Source organism: Mesoplodon mirus (genome assembly GCF_964341445.2).
Source record: "Mesoplodon mirus genome assembly, chromosome: 18".
NCBI classification, from domain to species: Eukaryota; Metazoa; Chordata; class Mammalia; order Artiodactyla; family Ziphiidae; genus Mesoplodon; species Mesoplodon mirus.
In genome coordinates, this window is record NC_138994.1 from 64,463,697 (window position 1) to 64,480,240 (window position 16,544).

Sequence of the window (16,544 nt, forward strand, 5' to 3'; positions counted from 1 at the left end):
GAATGGAAGTACATTTTACTGAGAAAGTTTTATACATGGTCAGGATGAACTAAGTTTAGATTGAAGTTAACTAAGTAAATAGATTTTATTAAGTAAGCTAATACAAGACTGGAATTTGACCTCTCTCTCTGTTAGAAGTGCTCCTTTTTGATAACAGATTGTATGAGTTTCTGTGCCCTTAGGAGATCCATATTTGTTTTCTTTTAATCGTTTTGTGATTTTGGTTAAATGAATAAGTATTGTTTCACAGTGACCTATGATCCTGTTGTGTTTTAAAACCTTTTTGATATTTTTAACAAACTTCCCAAATATCAAAATCTGACTAAAACTTTTTTAGCCTCCTGCTGACTCTGGAATACTTCAAAAGAACATCTCTGAGACATCTCAGAGAGGAATGTTAAACTAAGTTTATTTGGCATGTTAGATTACTTCAGAAATATTGTCAAGTGATTGGAGATGAACCTTAGGTTATAGTGTATGTATTAATGTCGTTAATATAGATATTCCAAAATTTAATTTGAATCCCTAACATCTGATATGTCCTGATATGTTATCAATCATAATTCTAGTTATTCTAAAATGTTACATGTCACAGAAATATCCAAGTTTCCTGCTAATTGTATTGTACTCAAATCTTTAACCAGGTTATTTTAAGTTTCATCCTGATGCTTTTACAAAATGAAGATTTTCAAGAGGACTCATAAAAGGGAACTTTTTAACAAATATAAGTTTCTGGTAGCCTTTAGATAATATCACTGGACTGGGTAATGAATGACAAAACGAATGGAAAACCTGATTACTTCATCCAGATCAATACGAATTAATTGCATAGGACTGAATAAACTGGTGAATATGGTTATAATTTTTATGGTTTCTATCTGAAAAATTATTGGTTTAAATCTGTGTTTTCCAGGTGTAAGGAAAACTAATTATGACTTACAGTAATTTGGTAAATTATACCTTGGTAAGTAGAATTGAAACATTTATCTTTCTCTCTCTACCTGGTTGATCCTGCTAGTACCATATGCTTGTCTCAGAGATTAAGCCATGCGTGTATAAGTATTCATGCCTGGTACAGTGAAACTGTGGATGGCTCATTACATCAGTTATGGTTCCTTTGGTTACTTGTTATTGCAACTGGATTACAACTAGTTATACTAATCATTGGTTTAATTTGTTCTTTGTTTCCAAATTGTTTGTGCTTTGTGTCCCCCTGCTGCACTATGTCTTTGTCAATGTTACTAGCTGCATTACTTATATCCTTACTTGTTGTCTCTTACACTACTCAGTGTGTAACCAGGCCTCCAACAAAACTTCTATGGCTAAACATCTTGAGGAAATAGATCACATTTATCACATAAAATAATTGTAATAGTGTGATTCTAGGTATGGGAGGAAGCAACAAGGGCAAGTGTCTCCTGGATCATAATTAGACAGAGGATCCAGAGAATCTTTAATTATCAATAGGGCCTAATCCAAAAATTAACACCTGGAGTGACATATCAAGAATTTCCGGGCTTCCCTGGTGGCTCAGTGGTTGAGAGTCCGCCTGCCGATGCAGGGGACATGGGTTTGTGCCCCGGTCCGGGAAGATCCCACATGCCGCGGAGCGGCTGGGCCCGTGAGCCATGGCCTCTGAGCCTGTGCGTCCAGAGCCTGTGCTCCGCAACGGGAGAGGCCACAAAAGTGAGAGGCCCGCGTACCACAAAAAATAAAAAAAATTTAAAAAACAACGAATTTCCCCCTGATCTGGGATGAGACTCCCAGCGCCGTGGGACAAAAGTTGACCATGAAATGTCTCCCAAATATTGGTCAAATTCCTGACCAAGAGGAGAAGATATGAGAAATGGAATATTTCCCTCCATTATCAGTCATCAGCAATTGCAGTCCTTCAACGTGAGCCAGTGAGCCCTGAGGAAACTCAGGAAGGAGAAGAATACCTGCCATCTAGCAGCCATCAGACTGTAGCCACTCCCTATGGCAAGCCCTGAGGAAACTCAGGATATGAGAATACAGGATACAGGCCCCAGATAGCTGAGGTGCATATCAAAGGAATGATTTCAGTGAGCCCGGAATCTTGCATCTTCCCATACACAGAAAAGCGCTAAATTCCTTAACTTTAGATGCCGCCTCCTGGTCTTGAAGTCCTCAAAATTCCCACTGAATAAAACATAAGTCTCAACTTTTAGGTCATGAGTATTTTTTAAGTCTACAGATGTAAAGTAGACACTTTCCAAAAAGGAACAAAAAAGACAAATCTGAACACTGGCACCAATGGTGGACCCTCCCAGAAAGATCTATCTGACAAAGCAGTTAGAATAGTTGTCACCCCTTTTTCCACAATATTGTGGAATGGACACTGACAGTGGAAAATTGTAACAGGGAAGAACCAATTCTGACTCCATGTTGGATCTGCTTCTTTGACTTTAAACTTTGCTTTTCGTTGCTTTTGTTATTATAATCATACATAATGGCCTGTCTCAGGGAACCCTGCCCCTCAGCCTGCATGTTATACTAAAGTGTCTTTGTTCAGCACACAGGGAGACAATCTGACCCTGCCCACCTGTGAATGGCTGCAGAGAAGAAGAAATTAACACATCCCCTCCCTGATGCTGGCCAAGCCAGGCAAAACTAATGGCCTTTTTACTATACTTCCTCACCTCCTCCCCCTCTCTGTTCTATAAAAGAAACTGGCATCCAGACCCCAATAAGATGGTTTTTGGAGAGCCTAGTCTACCATCTTCTCAGTCTGCTAGCTTTCTGAATAAGGTCGTTATCCCTTGCCTCAACACCTTGTCTCCCAATTTATTGGCCTGCCGTGCAGCAAGCAGAGAGAGCTTGGACTCAGTAACACCCCTATAGGAAATTTTCACCAACCCCCTCCCCTCAAAGAATTGCTTTTGTCCCCAGATTTAGTTCTCTCCATTTCTCCCCACAGGGCAGTTCATAGACACAACATCCTTAGGAGCAAATTTCCTAGCATCTAGGTGTTTAGTCTGAGTGATTCTCAGCCTTTAGAGGCATTTGAATCAACTCAAGGACTTGTGGAAACAGATTCCTGGTCTCCACCCCTGAGTTTCTGATTTAATAGGTGTAGAGTGAGATTTGAGAATTTACATTTCTAGCAAGTTCACAGGTGTTGCTGATGCTGCTGATCTGGGGGCTACACTTTGAGAATCACTGATCTAGCAGAACACCTCATGGGGTATCAGCAAATACGACCACCTGGGTTTTGCATGTCAAGTTTGTCCCCTTTGAGGTCACCACTGATGTGATGGCAAGAGAATCTGCTCTGCAGGATTCTATATGGTGGAATCACCCCTTGGTATTGATACAGGTCTCCCCCGCTGTCTGAAAGTAGAGTGCTCCTATATGGCATAAAGCAAAGGGTATCCTCCTGCTTTCAAATAATTTGAGCTAGATCACTTTGTTTTTTTTTAAAAAAAAAGTATGTTAGTACATTAATATGGCAATGGCTTTTTTTCATAAAAGTGAAAATCCTCTTTGGATGTCTCTCGGTTGTTGAAAACAGGGACTAAGGTAGGTGTTTTGTAAAAGCAAAATAGTGTAATGTGAACTTTCAGAAAGTGGGAGATACCTGTAATCTCATCTCCTTGGCTTGCATCATACTTCACGTTTTCTTTCATTTCCTGGTTATTTGTCACCTTGTCCTCTGTTGATTCTACTTGTCCACTCCCCCGTAAAGGGGAGTGTTTTCTTCAAAATCCAGGATCTCTGCTATTCTCACCTGAGTATTCTGCTCTCCAAGAATCTGCCCTCTTTCATCATCATCATCATCATCATCATCATCATCATCATCATCACAGCTGACATTTATTTCCACTTACTGTGTTCCTATGTTCCTTATAATATACCACACTTGACATAAACATATCAGTTAAGATGTTGCTTTTGGTGGCCATGAACAAAAAACCCAACTTTAAAAAATAAGGAAAATTTTCATCTCACACAACATCATACAGTCCCAAGGGTGGGCAGTTCCAGGATTGGCTGACTCAGTGCCTCCACATTGTCATCAATGGGTCTTTCCAACTTCCCACACTGCCATTCTTGCCCTGTTGGCTTTGCCCTCAGTTCTGCTTACCTCCTGGTTAAAAAAATGACCTCAGTGGTTGCAGGTATCCCACACAGTCATGACACCATCTCTTTCTCTCTGTATCCCTTTTTAAGAGCCAGGCAGTCTTTTCTGGAGGTACCCCAGCAGATCTCCCCATTATGTCTCATTGACTAGAACTGGGCCACATGTCCACCTCCAGCTGCCAGGAGAATGGGATTACCATGTTGGTTACCCCTGAGTTGGGGTGAGGTCACCTTCTCCGAGTATTTGGCTGTCATTTGGGGGCACAAGGAAGAAGAGGGAAATGGTTGTTGGTTGGTTGGTTGGCTCTGAACATAAGAACAGAAACATGTTCTGGTTATCTACTGCTGTGTAAAAACACAAAAATAACATTGGTTTTGCTCTTGACTTTGTAACTTGTGTAGGGTTTGCTTGGAACAGCTCATTTCTGCTCCACTTGGTGTCTGTGGTGGTGGCTTGGGCTGTAATCGTCCTCAGGCTGACTCACCCGCACATCTGACAGTTAATGCTAGGGGGCTTTTCCTGGCAGCAGATATATTTTCTCTGTGCAATACTGAAGAAAGGGCTGAGTTCCAAGGGCAAGTGTCCCAACAACCAGGCAAAAGTCATATCACCTTTTATGACCAAGCCTCAGAAGACCCCCATTTCTGCTGCATTTCCTTCATTGGAAACAGGTCACTAAGGCCAGTCCATAGAAGTGGAATTAGATTTCACTGTTTGATGGGAGGAGTATCAAGAAATTTGTACTCCATAACATGTACTATCTGATTAAATCCTCCAAGCAGCCCTGTTCTAGTCTTCATTTTTTTTTATAGGTGAGAAAAGAGACTCATGTTAGAACCTTGAAAACATTATGCTAAGTGAAATAAACCAGACACAAAAGGACAAATAGTGTATGAATTCCACTTCAATGAAGTACTTAGAATAGGCACATTCACAGAGACAGAAAGCAGAACAGAGGGGACCACGAACCGGAAGAATAGGGAGTTATTGTCTCATGGGTTTGGAGTTTCTGTCTGGGATGATGAAACATTTCTGGGAATGAATAGTGGTGATAATTGCACAACACTGTGAGTGTACTTAATGCCACCAAATTGCACATTTAAAAATGGTTACAATGGTAAGTTTTATATTATGTGTATTTTACCACAATTAAAAAAAAAAAAAGAGATCAGGTTAACATTCTGGCAGATTGTATCCTCCAAAAATGGCCACAGCACTCTTTCCAGGACAGCATGCTCTTCCAGACCTTCCTCCCCACCCCCAATAGAGGCTGTCTGTTTCTCCTCTTGTTGAAACCGGGCAGGGCTTTGTCACTACCTTGGTGAATAGAATATGGTAGAAGTGACACTGTGTGACTTCTGAGGCTGGGGCACAAAGGAGTAGGGCTTCCGCCTGGCTCTCCCTCTCAGGATGCTTTCCTGGGAACTCAGACACCATGCGTGAGGAAGCTGCAGCCCCAGCTGACAGCCAGCAGCAACTGCCAGATGGGTGAGCTTTCCACTGATTCAGTCCCCAGCCTTCGAGCTGTCCCAGCATATGCTGGGAGGAGAATCTGACTCATGTGAAAATGTACGGAGGCCTGCCCTTGTCGCAGATTCAGGGACAAAAGAAATGTTGCTATTTTAAGCCACTTAGTTTTCAGGTAATGTGTCACACAGCCATGGTGACTGGAGCACATACCTAGTGAGTGACAGAGCCAGGACCTGAACCCAGGACCTGGAGCTGAAGGTCCAACACTCAATATGCCCCACCTCTCTGTGAATGACACAAAAACCTACGCCTGTAGTCTGGCCAGTACATGAATGTCCTGATCTAACTTTATAGTCTATGTACCTAGTACCCAAGTGTACCTTCTGTTCCTCAAAACTAGATCCTGCTGCCACGCCCCAGCCACTGCTACCCGCAGTGTAGAGGAACAGCTCCCTTCCCAGGCATGAGAAGATGGGAAGCCTATAAGGAACCGGTACAAGGTCATCTTCTGTTCACGTCCTTATGCCCCGTGGGAAGCTGTCATGAGCCAGTTTCCCATTTCTCTGGGGTTCTGGTGAGACCTGGGCTTCAGAATTTCAAACCACTTTCCTCCAATCTAGAATTAGCTCCTTAGCAATGGGGTGTCCCATAACTCACACTGCAGTCATTCTGCCTCTTTGGGTGCTGTACAAAAATCATGGGGAGTTGGCACCTTTGGCTTCTGGTAACTTTGCTACTTGTAAAAATGGCTGCTTAAAACTTTACTGGTTGAATCAGTCAGGTGCTGGCCTTGGCCTTGTACGTGTGAACCTGATACCCAGCAGTTCCCCATTTGTATCAGTCACATCAGTATCTGTTGAACAAATTCCTTCTTCCAAGGTTCAAAATCTTGAGAGACTATTTAATCCTTTCTTCAAGGTATCCTTCATCCAGACCTGTCAATTCTTCCTCTATAAATGTTCTCATTTCTGCCTCTATTTCCATGTCTGTTGTCTCTACCTAAGTTCAAACCCTAGTCTGCTTGCTCCTGGATTATAGTAAAACGAGGCTTCCTGTTTCCAATCCATCCCCCTTCTGATCCGTCTTCCACAGCACTTTTAGAGTAATCTTCTTAAAATGGCATTTATACATGGCACCTATGGATCACAGACTTAAAGCTGACATCTTTAGCTTCTTGTTCAGCGCTCTACAACTTGGTCTTCTGTTATTTCTCCAAATTCATCTTCCACTAGTCTTCTACATCAACATTTGCTTCTTGGGACTTCCCTGGTGGCGCAGTGGTTAAGAATTTGCCTGCCAGTGCATGGACTCGATCCCTGGTCTGGGAAGATCCTACATGCTGCGGAGCAGCTAAGCCTGTGCGCCACAACTACTGAGACTACGTGCCACAGCTACTGAAGCCAGCGCGCCTAGAACCCGTGCTCTGCAACGAGAAGCCACCGCAATGAGAAGCCCGGGCACAGCAACGAAGAGTAGCCCCTGCTTGCCGCACCTAGAGAAAGCTTGCGCACGGCAACGAAGACCCAACACAGCCAAAAATAAATAAATTAATTTAAAAAACAAAACAAAAGAAAGCACACAAAAATATTTGCTTCTCTCCAGCTTGGCCAACACTATGTCCATTGAACATGCCAGAACGGAATTTCCTTTGAGGCTTAGCCTAACGACATTTCCTTTCTTCCTGAAGCACCCCTCCACTGCCAGCTCTTCTGAACCTGTGTGCCCTTGAGTTCTCTGTAGTACTCAGTGGGCTTGTGGATGAGTCAGAATACAAAATGACTGAAGATGGCAGAAGATAACAAGACAGAGCAAGTTCATTGCCAGTTGATACTAAATATGTCTGAGGAATCCAGCTAGGACTGGTTCTTGGTACAGAGGTTCTTAATTGGAGTCTAGGAGGCCCCTGAAGTTCATTGCAAAATCCTGCTGAATGTGTATAGCAACGTGTGTATGTGTGTCCATAACTATAATCAGCTTCTTACAGAGGTCTGCTTGTGGCCCAATAAAGGCTAAGAACCCCTGACCTAGATAGAAGGTGACATAACTTAGTGAAAAAAACAAGCAACAACCCCACTAGATTTTAGAGTCACAAGACTGGATTGGTATCTTATCCCAGCTCTGTGTGACACTGGTATGTCACTAACCTTTCTGAATCACAGTGTACTCATTTGGAAAATTGAAATTATTATCTGCTCTGCCTAATCAATTGGGTTTTTGTGAGAAATAAAGAAAATATTTCATATAAAATTGCTTTATAAATGATGAAATGCTCTACAGATATGTTATTATGCTACTTAATTCCAGACCATATGGTTCTTAGTTTATATGTTCCAGTTTACAGAATTTCTTACCTCTCTTGAAATAATAGTTTCTTACTAGTCTTATCTCTTCCTCCTGTTGTCTGGGTGTTTCATTGGTCCGGAGTCCATTGCTATTACCTGAATCATGGTCACAAAGTGACTATGATCAGTGACTAAAGGTCACTGCTCCTTTTACCAAATTAAAGCAAGCCTCTTGCAACATGTTAGTCAGAGTTTATTTTTTTCTAAGGAACAGAAACTCACTGCAGCTTGGCCCCTCCCTTCCCAGTGGAAGAAAGCATGTTATTTAAAGCAGTGCTTCTTAAACCATCTGGAGTGAAAAATCAGGTGGTTTTTTGTTTTTGTTTTTTAAATTTTATTTATTTTTGGCTGCATTGGGTCTTTGTTGCTGCATGCAGGCTTTCTCTAGTTGGGGCGAGCGGGGGCTACTCTTCGTTGCGGTGCACAGGCTTCTCATTGTGGTGGCTTCTCTTGTTGTGGAGCACGGGCTCTAGGCGTGCGGGCTTCAGTAGGTGCAACAGGCAGTCTCAGTAGCTGTGGCGCACAGGCTTAGTTGCTCCACAGCATGTGGGATCTTTCAGGACAAGAGATTGAACCTGTGTCCCCTGCACTGGCAGGTGGATTCCTAACCACTGCGCCACCAGGGAAGTCCAAAATCAGGTGTTTTGTTTCTTTCTTTAAAAAAAAATCCTAATACACTGTAAAAAATTAATAAACAGAAACCTCAATTAAAAAGAGTCAGGAGACAAGAATGAGGAACTCTCAAACCCTGCAATCACAGTACGGCCCAACAGGAAGAAGAAATATTCCTCTTCTTTCCTGGCAAGGACTGAGCCAATGAAAAACCATGGAATCTTTGTTTACTGTAGCCCTCCCAACTTCCTTTTTCCCTCTATAAAAGAGTGCTCCTGGGCTTCCCTGGTGGCGCAGTGGTTGGGAGTCCGCCTGCCAATGTAGGGGACGTGGGTTCGTGCCCCGGTCCGGGGGGATCCCGCGTGCCGCGGAGCGGCTGGGCCCGTGAGCCATGGCCGCTGGGCCTGCGCGTCCGGAGCCTGTGCTCCGCGGCTGGGGAGGCCGCGGCGCTGAGAGGCCCGTGTACCGCAAAAAAAAAAAGAAAAAAAAGAGTGTTCCTTCCCTTGCGTGTGGCTTGCCATGGTTATAGACCTTGAATTACAATTCTTTGCTGATCATGGATAAACCTATCTTGGCTGGAGAACTATTTGGCAGTCTATTGTTTTAGGTCAACAGCATCATGTATCAATATTTTTATAAAATACAGTAAAGAGAAAAATGACACAAAGAGACATACACAATACAAGCCACATTTTTATTAGGATTAGATCCAATAGTCAACTGACAAAATAGCTATACAAATTTCTAAACTCTTACTCTCAGTTTCTGTACTTATTTCCTGATGGACTGGAAGAAAACGGTCTGTGGGCCATACTTTGAGGAGGACAGATTTAAAGGTTACAAAAGCATTTTGTGAAAACGAAGCCCAGTCGATAATCTGACTGCTCGCTGGTCTGTGGATGGGCTTCCTGGGTCCAATCAACTACAGGGGAGGAATGGTCACATGGTCTAAACATGGCTGTAGGGGTGGGAACATTTTTCCTTGGTTCTTCAGTTGGTCTAATAATTAAATTGATATAAGACGGATTAACAGAAAAACAAAATTATGTACATATGAGAGCCCCGTAAAGATATGAAGACCCAAAGGACAGCCAGGTAATTGAAACTTCTGGAACATCCTGAGCTAAACAAAGGGGTAGGGATCTGAGGGTACAAAAGGGAGGAAGGCCATTCCTAGGAAGCTAGAGATGTTTGAAAAACAAAGGTTATCCTGTTATGCTGATGTTTCTTAGGTAATAAGGTGTATCTGATAACAGCTCTCTTCTGGTACGGGCCCTTTTCCAATGTAAATTTAAGCAACTGAGGGGGAAGTAAAGAACTTTCCCTGAATCTGCTGTGGTTTTGACTACCTTTAGTCCAAACTAAAACTCATGCCGAAGTGGCTATTTTGGGGTAAGACCTCTGCTCCCGCTCATGGCCGTTGGCAAAGCCTTGGCTGGAGCACTTCCCAGAGAATGGGGCCTGAGATGTATGCGGACACGCTGCAGGAGCACACACACAGGCTCTGGCAGCACACAGTCCTGCTGTTTGCCAGGGTTGGTCTCCGAGTGCAGCGCCTCAGCAACTTCATTTGTTCAAAACTCCTGGGTGCCCGCCTACGCTGGAAATTGGAGGCTGAGTATAATGCCCTGAAGAGTAAGTGCTCCATAACACATAGAACAGAATTTTCAGAAAGACATGCAAACACTCATTACTTTGAATGCACAATGACCAAGGTGAGCAACCTGTCCTCACGCAGCTCACAGCGTACACAGCTTTCTCATAGATGAATTTATCTCTGTCTACTCACACGTGATAAAAAGTTTTCATTTTCTAGTTCCACAACGGTACCAAACAAATTAAATTTCCATTTATAGGCAATGTTGAACACTTCCAGTCAATTAAAATCTCTGAATTCCTTCCATGTATATGATCAGTTTCCTTGTTGAAGGCTGTATCATAAACCCTAGCATTCCTAGTGTCCAGCACAATGATATTTCTGCCTATATTCAACTTTTTTTTTTTTTTTTTTTGCGGTACGTGTGCCTCTCAGTGTCGTGGCCTCTCCCGTTGCGGAGCACAGGCTCCGGATGCGCAGGCTCAGCGGCCATGGCTCACGGGCCCAGCCGCTCCGCGGCATGTGGGATCTTCCCGGACCGGGGCACGAACCCGCGTCCTCTGCATCGGCAGGCGGACTCTCAACCACTGCGCCACCAGGGAAGCCCCCAACTTTTTTTAATACTGTTGGTGGTGGTTGTGTTGAGGATGAAAAAGCAGCAGGGATGAGGACCCGGGATTAACATCCAGCCCTGAGTTACCAACCTGTGAAATGGAGTTCATAATGTCTACCTCACAAAATTGTAGAGAATGAGATAAAAGTAAATAAAACATCTAGCATAATACCCAAGTGCTCAAGCTGTAATTTAAGAAGTCAAAACATGGGGTGTTCCCTGGTGGTCCAGTGGTTAGGGCTCAGCACTTTCACTGCCGAGGCCCGGTTTCAATCCCTGGCTGGGGAACTAAGCAAAGGGTGTGGCATGGCCAAAAAGGTTAAAAAAAAAAAAAAAAAAAAAAAGAAGTCAAAACATGGAACTGTCAGGGGCTATTTAGTTAATAGAGAGCCTTCTTGGGAACTTCTGTAGATATCACCGCCAAACATGGTAACTCATGTTTAAAATTATGATCAAGAAAGGGTGCATTATGCTTGGCATTGTCTGTTTAAAAAAGAAAAAACAGGCAAATGAGCAGTGAATTTTAAGTTATTTCAAAAAAAACTGTAAAAACGCAATTCTGAGTAAAGATGACAGAATGAAGCTGGACTGCACTTCTTCCTCTAATGAAATGAATAAAAATGTTATTTGCCACAGAACGTCATATGAAATCCAGATCACAGCTGTTAAACCATAAAGCTTTATAAAAATTCAAATGGAAGGAAGTGCAAATTTCTCCCAAGTATAAGATGCCTTCACTTTTCCCTCCCATTATAATCATCATATAAGCCCGTGGGAGGCTACAGGTAATTAGTTGCCAACCCGTATTTTAAAATTAGGTTTCAAATAAAAAGCCCACAGTTCGACCTTTCCTAGAAAGATGAGCTCTGTGCTCCTGGACCTGCTTCCCTGCGGTCAGGTGCTCTAGTTTGCCCAGTTCCACCACCCCCACCTTCGTCACCTGCCTCTCTCCTCTAAGCACCTGAGTCTGCAACCTCTCCATTGGCATAGCTCCCACTTTTATAAAGAACTGGGGGGTCAAGCAGAACAAGTAACTTGCCTAATGTTAAACAGTGGTAGAGGATGGGTTTTCAACCTAGATAGTTCAAATAAATTCTCTTCTCTTTCCACTGTGACAACTGAAAATGAGATGAATTCACCTCATTTATTTGACTTCCTTTGCTGGTCTACTCTGCCACGAGCCCGTTGTTAAGTATGTATATTCTCCTTTCTGTCCAAACGTATCTGACCCAGAACTTGCCACACATTGTCATTTCTGTTCTGCTGTAGACCAAGGACCATCTCCTGTGAAAGTAACTCAAAGACGTTTTCTCATTGTTGTGTCAAAAAAAGCAACACGGGATCATACTTTTCAAGTGCTGCACTTTAATTTTATTAAAAAACAAGCAAACATCATCAACGTATCAAATGCTTTAATTCACATTTCTCTGTCTGTAGGCATTGACCACAATACAGACCCGACACAACGAAAGCAGTTAACACAGGGTAATTAGTGACAGGGACATAGTACTGAGGCCAAGGTGGGAGAAAGTACATGAGGCCAGCTGGCTGCTCGAGAGGACCCGTCACGAGTGTCCTTGACACTCTGGATTCACAGAGCCGATCCAGTCAGCTCACCTGCAAGTGATCAGGACCAAGGATCTGGCTGCTCTAAACTTGCAAAAAACAGAACTAAAACCAGAGCGCCGATTTATGTGCTGGGCTCGTTCAAGCCGATCAAATTTGAGAAGAAGACTGCTGGCAGAGCCCAGAACCAGAGTCATGAGAACAAAAGTTCTTATGAGCCACTGTCACCCAAGTACACAAAGTGTCCTTCCTTACTCTAGGAATTTGCTCAGATAGCCCAACCTTCTCATCCAAGCAGGTTGTCCCTTTGCCTGGACAATGTTAGAGGAACAAGGAAAGCACTCTAACTTTCCAGCTCTCTTTTCCACATTCCGAGTCAGTCATCAAAAAGTACCACGTGATGACGATTTCCTATAGTTTATCTTGTAAGGCGCATTCTGCTTTGACACCTCCCTTTATCGGTGAGGTAGCTCAGGGCATCTTTGCAGAGACTGAAGTGTCCTGGGTCTACTATCAGCAGAACACTTAAATTTATAGCTTCCAGGTGACTTAGTTTCTGCAGACATTTCTGTAGGTGACTAGCCTCAATCATTTAAGTTGTGTGAACTTCTGTATTAGAGGATGACATTTTTGGATTCTTTCTCCAGAACCTTAGAATGCACCTTTTTGAGACCTCTGAGCCTCATGCACTGACTGCACAGTCAGGGCCATGGGGGTAAACGTGTGTGTGTGTGTATTTACATAACTAAACTTAAACACACAGACCATTTCTATACTAAAATTCGAAGTACAAGGAACAGAGGCTAAGTCAGTGCTTTACTATTCCACAAAATGCCTTCAAAATTTGTGAAACAGCCATATTCCAAGTGGCCACATTCCAGGCAGCAACTGAGACATCCAAAATATTCTTTTTACAAAAACACACGAGGTTTCTGAATGTGTAAAAATCAGTAGAAAATTAACCAGGTGACAGAGTCATTACAGTGGCTTCCAAACTCCTTGAAAGAAAATAGTGGAAACTTTTTTTTTTTAAAAAGGAAGTATCTTATCTACTGAAATCTGATCTGAAGCAGCACCCTGGCATGGGGAGAAAGCAGAAGCCCCAGTGGGCTCCACTCCACTGGCCCCTGAAGCGCTGCTTGTCCTCCAAGACTCCATGGATCATAGCCCAGAACCTATAGTTCCACAGGAAAATCTGAGGCTACCAAGTTTTATGTAACAGAGTTTATCAATTTGGATAGGATACGAACCAATTTTTCACGGAGTTCCTTTACAAGATAGACGTGGGGGGAAGAAAGCAGTTAGTGGAGTGAAGGAAAAACACATTTAAGAACACCTAATTAATTCAAAATTTCTGCATAGTATCTAGCCGGCAAAAGCCCTGGGTGAACACAGGAGGTACAGACGAGTAACTTTAAAATTTCAGTGCGCATCAGAAGCATGTGAAGTGCCTGTTAATGGAACCAGAGATGCCGAGGTCCCACCTCCAGAGGCCCCGATTCCTCAAGTCAAGGGCTGGTTGCTGGGCTTAGGCAGCCACACTGTCAACCAGCTCCTGAGGTGATTCTGATGCTGCAGACAGACTGCAGAGTATACTCGGAGAAACAGGAGATAAGCCTTCAAGGGAAAATTTGAGAAAGGCAGGGGCATACTTCTAAAAAGCAAAACCAAAACAACCTCTTCTGTCTTGTTGCTGAGAACACACCTTCATTCGGATTGGGATAGAGTAACAACACTATTTTTTCTTTTTAAATTTCTAGATTTTTAAAGTAAATCTACCTATGTTCCATTGTCCCAAATTAGGTAGAATTTTTAAAAAGTCTGAATATAAAGTGCTGGTTCTTGTTTCAGTGTTATCATTTTGAAGGAAAAACCACACAAAGCTTACAAATTACGTATTCAGATCCACATGAATCTGCAAATTAACAACACCTTTAAAGTTTTCTAAGTTAGCGCAAATTTAAAATTCCATAATATACATTAAATACAATTTTACTTTATATTACAAATGCACACTATTTTTCTTTTGACATACTGGTAGTATTCATTTTTACAGCACAAAAAGAACTGTTTACAATTTCTGAGTCACAGTATATTTTCCAACACTAAGTAGGCAAACATATTTCAAAAAGCAAATACTACATGTTTTTTGACACACACTAAAAAAACAATAAATAATTTTGACTATAAAATTTTATAAACATTAGCTACATTAAGGGTTCACAGCTAATTGTTGCAGAAAACCTAAAACACATTAAAGATCATGTAATCTTACCATTAGACAACTTGTATTTTAAAACACAAGTCAGCTTGATTTCTATTAAACATAACAAAGCACTGAAAATTATCTCCATCTACTTATGGGATCCCTAAGAGCTGCCAGGTATTCAGTATTTAAGCTACTAAGTTTGTGAGGAGTTAGGAATGTATTAGAACAGTAAAAGATGAGAGAAATCTGAAAACAGACATGAAGACATGCTTTGCTACACTTCTTCCTGAGAATTTAGAAGTTACTTTTTTTTTTTTTTTTTTAATCAAGACAGTTTAAAATGGAACAGAAAAATCCTGTGGCAAATGATGTTTTGTAAAGTGTGGAACCCTTGGTAATGTCAACAATTGCTACTCTAAAATATAACTTGCAAACATGAGTCTTATAAATTGTACTTATTTAAAACAAGGCACATGCCTACATATTTATTTGAAATGCTGAGTAAATGTGCCTAAAAAGTTAGTGAATTTTAAAAAAATAAGATAGTATGTTTTATGATATGGTATTCTGAAATAACTTTCCTAAATAAAAATTAAGTCTGAATGAGTGAATACAGTAACAGATAAACTTTGTGAAGGGTCAAGCAGGGAAAAAACTTCACTGGATTATGAAAACTGAAAAAACAATTTGTTTTTAAATAAACAAGGGTGTTGTATATAAATCTGTTCTAAATCAAATGTAACATTATAGTTACAGTTTTAAAAATTAAAAAAATGATGTTATTTTGATTATTTTAATTCTGATATCCCATATTAACTATTTACTTTATTCTATAATTAGCACTATGAATTATAGATAAAATATAGCCTAAAGCAAAGTGAATTTAACAGTATATTTGTAAAATGTGATATCTGTAACAATTTTGACCATGAATTAAACAATGAAGCTCATTATACTCAAAACATGATCAGCCCCTTGAAAGAAAATCTACAAACTCTCCCACCACCGCAATAAGTAACCTACCATGAATGGTATATGAATAAGGTGAAAACAGCTCTGCTCACAAAATCTTAAGAATACTAGAATTTAGCTGCTCCCACTGAGACCTGGAAGAGGTTAATTTAAACAAAATAAAAGTATTCTAATGTAATGTACTGACTACTGTATACACTACTTAGTTGTTCCTTCAAAACATGGCCTGGGCCTGAAGGTGACTGAAATTTAAGTTTCTGGCAATTCATAATAGATGACAGATTCATAATAGACTCTTAAGGGGAGCTAACGGTGTTTGGGGGGATACATTCCAATCCTTCAGAGAGAGATTAATGTCATAAAAGACCACGAAACCCACAAATGGGCCATTTGTTCTAAAACACCAGGCTGGAGGCCCCATGGGGCGGCCCCACGGTAGGACCTGAGGGAGTAGGTTGGGGAGCAGCAGAGGGGCACCCTCGGCATATTTCTAAAGAATGAGAATATCTATATGATATATCTGTCACGAGAATTAAATTATGGGTTTCAACTATTACTTAGGCTACACTTCTGATTGTGAGTAGCAGAATTTATGTGATCAATTTAACTTATTAAATAAAGCAATATATTGTAAACACTAAACACAGGTATACGACAATAAAGAAAATAAATAAGTAAAAAAATATATATCTCTCATTTTAAAATAAATATGATATAAACATTTTAGCAGAGGATTCTATATCCACTTCTCCAAGGGGAAATTCTGTTAAGTACTCTGGATATAAAAGACTACTATATTTCAAAATACTACCAGACCACTGAATTTTTAAAACTTATCAATTAACACTGAACTTTTTTGGGCAATTAATCTGACTGGTAAATTTTCTTTAGTCCATTTTTTTGAATTGTTGACACTGTCTTTTAATCAAAAGAGAAGTTGGTGAACCATCCAGCTTTAAACCTGTAACTTTCTTTTTCTTTTCTTTTCTTTTCTTTTTTTGGCCGCTCCCCCTGCAATGGAAGTGCGGAGTCTTAACCACTGGACCACGAGGGAAGTTACA